Here is a 4,986-nt window from a genome sequence, read left to right as displayed (position 1 = left end):
CATTTGGGAGTGACAAAAACCTATATTTTTGGTAGATTTTGGTGAATGAAAAGACAAGGGCCATCCTCAAATAATAAAGATCCTGAATGTCACTCATAATAAAACATGAGTTAGAACTCAATGGGACACATAGAAAGAAGGGTAGAAGTAAGACAGTACAAAGTGATGACAAGTGGGTAATCTGGTTAAAGAAGATTACCAGGATCTTTGGCAGGAGGAAACAGAGATTGGTGTTTCTCAGGAGTTTGTGAGACAATAGTGTATAACAGTTAGGAGCATAGATTAGGGAGCCTGAAGGCCTGCTTTTGAGTACAAGTTGGTACCACTTATCATCTGTGTTATTGCGAAAAATTTGTTTTACTTCAAAATGGAAATAATAGAAATGGAAATTCAAGGTATGGTTTTTCAGGTCACCTGCATTAATATATGCAAAATGCTCCGATGAGTGCTTGAGACATGGCAAACACCAACTGGACAGTGTCAGCCTGTCTGTGTGCTTGCTCAAATGATATAATGCATACTGAGAGCTGCCACTTCACAGTAGGGACCAGCCACTTCTGAATAAATCAGTTTGCCTTTCTCATAAAGCCCATGGCTCTTATGGATAACTCTAAATGGGGGCCAAGGCTGGGGCAGGGGCAATCATACCTAATTCAGAAAAGATATGATGCCCAGAACTGACAAAATAGATAGTACCGTTCCTTAAAGTGGTGTTTCTCAGAGCATGGAATTTAGGCCACTTGCATCAGAATGACCTGAAACATGTGTTTAAAATGAAGATTCCAAGAGCTTATTCCTAAGGCGACTATAACTTGACTGTTCAAACTTGGACTTTATTGTTCAAACCTGGACATTTTTGAGAGTAATTCCTGGGAAAGGATGACTATAAATAATCATACCAGGCTAACAAGCATAAACTGTACTGCCCTGGGCAACACACAACACAGGGTGCCCTTACACATCCCAGATCAGCAGCATTTGGGGGATTGAGTCTCAGAAATTTGCATTTCTGTACATTTCCAAGATGATTCTTTTGCAGTGCTAAATTTGAGAAAAGCTGCCTTAAATTGTGCTGCTTTAACAAAATTTAATTAATTCCTGGACTCTGTGAACTATATACCATATTTCCATTTCCTCAGTTTTATATCCTACTTCGACTTCTATTTGTGATGGGGAATCGCTTCTGTTTGTGATTCTCTTAGTAATTCAGTTTTTTTTTTTTTAAAGATTTTATTTATTTATTTGACAGAGAGAGATCACAAGTAGATGAAGAGTCAGGCAGAGAGAGAGGGAAGCAGGCTCCCCGCTGAGCAGAGAGCCCGATGTGGGACTCGATCCCAGGACCCTGAGACCATGACCTGAGCTGAAGGCAGCAGCTTAACCCACTGAGCCACCCAGGCACCCTAGTAATTCAGTATTAATGAACCTTTTGTTTTGAGTGATATTTTGAGAAGAAAAGAAAGAAAGAAAAAGGGAAGGGGAAGGAAGGGCCATTTATTTATTTATTTATTTATTTATTTAAAGATTTTATTTATTTATTTGACAGAAAGAGATGACAACTAGACGGAGAGGCAGGCAGAGAGAAAGAGAGAGATAGAGGAAGCAGACTCCCCACTGAGCAGAGAGCCCGATGTGGGACTCGATCCCAGGACCCTGAGACCATGACCTGAGCCAAAGGCAGCGGCTTAACCCCCTGAGCCGCCCAGGTGCCCATATTGACCATCTACTTATGCTAAAGGTTTCTTTCTCCCTGACAGGACAGTGTGTTATGTAGTCTATAAAATAGTTCTATAGGTCTTTGTCTGCTCTTGAAATTGGGTGCACCCTTTGAGATTATGGTAAAGCCACACTGCCCTAGCTATTCTACCAACCAATATTTTACCCCTACAAACTTCTTAAGAGTCTGATCCTGGGAAGAAAAGAGGCAGTGATCAGCTAACAACCCATAAAGGTAAGTCAAAACTAGACATTCAGTAGGAATGAACCCATCATGCCCTCATCTCTGCTTGCAGTAGTCACCACTGGCAATATAAGCCTCCCAGTCTTCTACCAGGCATGGACTCGGTCTCATGGAGCTCTGTGCCACCCACAATCTGACCCAAGCTTCTGCTCCTTTTAGCTCTCTCCCCAAACCTTTCAATTGCCTTCTAAAGTAGTCAGTCTCTCATCAGCAAAATCTCCTTTGCCCTCAACATGTTCTTCTTGTACTTGTCTTGACTATAATATAAATATTCCTTGAGATTACAGATACCGTTATAGTTCTCTCAGTGGAGCGCCCTCCCTAAATCCTGAAAACCTGTCTTGGAGGTGGGGTCAGCTTCCCTCATGATCTCTTTGCCACACCAGACCATTTTCCTTCTTCCTCTCTCAACAACTCAAACAACATTGAAGCCATAGCACAACATCCACTATTGTTTCTCATTTGAATCATCTACTGACCCACTGGCTCTCCCTTCTTCCATTAAAAATATTTAGAACCTGCTTACTGCCTTTGAATAGACTTGAATTATTGCTTTGTTTACCATTTAGGTAGATAATCCAATAGCTTCAGCTATCCATTTCTTTTTTTCACTTCCAGTGATATTTTTCCCAAACTCAACTAAACACTCTGGTGGTGGTTCACTAAAAAATTGTTATCACTAACTCTAAAATCTTCTTTTTAAACAACCTGGACTCTGTCGCCACTTTCTTTTCTTGAAAGCCACTCTTCTAGACACCCAGGTGCTCTAATTCTTTGGCTCTAGTGAAATTGCTGATTCATTAATCACCACGTCTTCAGTTTCTCTCTTCCTCTTCATTCTGTTTTTATTTACTTTTCTACGAAGCTTACATGGAATGATTCATCACTATAATAATCCCTTGAAAACACCATCAACTCAAACCTGATTTTCCTTCCCATCAAAACCCTAGATGGTAAAACCTGGGTTTTGTCTTCTTCCGTTACTGTACATGAACAGTGTAAACAGGTAAGAAAAAAACCAAGTTCTGATGGCCAGACCTCCCCTAACTTTTGACCATATATTTAAAATGGGACTTCAGCACTGCCAAGTCTACACTTTCTCTAACGTCAGTTTACAATTTCATTTTTTAGGAGGAATATTTCACACCTTTTCCTCTCTCCTGAAATATCCAGTAAGACCTAACCTTACTTCATTATCAACCAATGATCTCAGTATTTATTTGAGAAAATAGAAGCATTCTGAAAAAAATAATCCTCACTTGTCTTCCATCAAATCTACCAACCTGCTTGCATTTGGATCAATATACTCTGCCTTTCCTCCTGTTAAAATTGATGAACTGTCGCCACTCTATCTGAGGCCAACCCCTGCACTTGTGCTCTGGAAGCCATTTCCTTTCACCTACTAATGGATTTTACTTTGCACTTGTCCTCGCTCTCTCCTACATGATCAACTTTCTCCTCCATAGAAGATCATTTCTATCAGCATATTAACATGTAGTAATATCTTCCATGATATAAAATTAAAATACCCCTTTGACCTAATACTCCCTTCTGGCTTCCGCCCCTTTTCTCTGTTCCTCCTCTCAACAAATCACCTTAAAAGAGTTATGTATTATTTGCTGTCTAAACTTCCTCTGCCATTCTCTCCTCAACCTATTCCAATCAAGAATTGGTCCTGAACATTTCAGAGAAACCAGTTTTCTCAAATTAACAATGATTTCCACTTTGCTAAATCCAATAGTCAATTATCTGTGCCTATCTTATTCTACCATTTGGCAGCATTTGATACAACTAAAATACAATTTTTACTTGGCTCTCATGTTTCCAAGTTTCCTTCCTAGTTCGTTGGCATCTCCTTCTTGGTCTTCTTTGTTGGATTCTTTCCCTGACCTCTAAGGTTTAGAGTATTGTAAGACTCAAACCTCATCCACCTTCTCATTTCTGTTTTTCCTCCAGTATTGATTGATTGATTAAAATATATTTGACATACAGTATTTTGCAAATTTAATGTGTACAATATATTAATTTGATATGCTTGTATAGTATATGCCTGTCACTGTAGAGAAGATTAGCACCTATATCATATTACATAATGATATTTTTAGTGCTGCTGTCATTAAATTTTTTAGCATACTATGTTAAGCAAGATAAGTCAGACAGTGAAAGACAAATACGGTATGATAACACTTATATGTGGAATCTAAAAAATACAAACTTGTAAAAATGGAAAGTAAAATGGTCACCAGGAAATGGGGTTGGGGAATAGAACAGATGTTTTAATAAGGGAGAAACCTGCAATGAGTAGCAGTGAATGGTGCATAGTACAGTGAATATAGGCGACATAATATTATATCATCATCAAATTAAAAGTATTATAGTCATCAAACTCACTGAGAGACCAGAACTTAATGATTCTTCTCATTTCTCTTTATTCCCCTGAGATAATCTTGTCCAGATTCATGGTTTTAAATACCAACTGTATACATACAGAAATACGTATGTATTTACTGATAAAATTATACACTCTATGGGGGGACCTGGGTGGCTAAGTGGGTTAAAGCCTCTGCCTTCGGCTCAGGTCATGATTTCAGGGTCCTGGGATCGAGTCCCACATTGGGCTCTCTGCTCAGCGGGGAGCCTGCTTTCCCCTCTCTCCCTGCCTGCCTCTCTGCTTACTCGTAATCTCTCTTTGTGTCAAATAAATAAAAATCTTTAAAAAAAATTATACACTCTCTGTAGTTCACTCAAAAATAATTTAAAAGAGACAAAAGTGGTGGGGTATGGATAAAACAATATTGGCCATGAGTTGATAATTACTAAAGCTAAGTAATGGGAAATCTGGATTCATTATACTCTTCTGTATCACATATTTTTGGATTTTCCATAAAAATATATTTTTAAGTCATCTTGAATTTCCTCCTCTAGTTTCAATACTTTCAAGTTATAGATACATATAATCAATTTGTTATTCAATATTTCCACTTAGATTTCCAAGAATCATAACAATTAACATGTCCAAAAGAGAA

The sequence above is a fragment of the Mustela nigripes genome, chromosome 2 (assembly GCF_022355385.1).
Source record: "Mustela nigripes isolate SB6536 chromosome 2, MUSNIG.SB6536, whole genome shotgun sequence".
Taxonomy (NCBI): Eukaryota; Metazoa; Chordata; class Mammalia; order Carnivora; family Mustelidae; genus Mustela; species Mustela nigripes.
Note: the sequence above shows the minus strand (reverse complement) of the source record.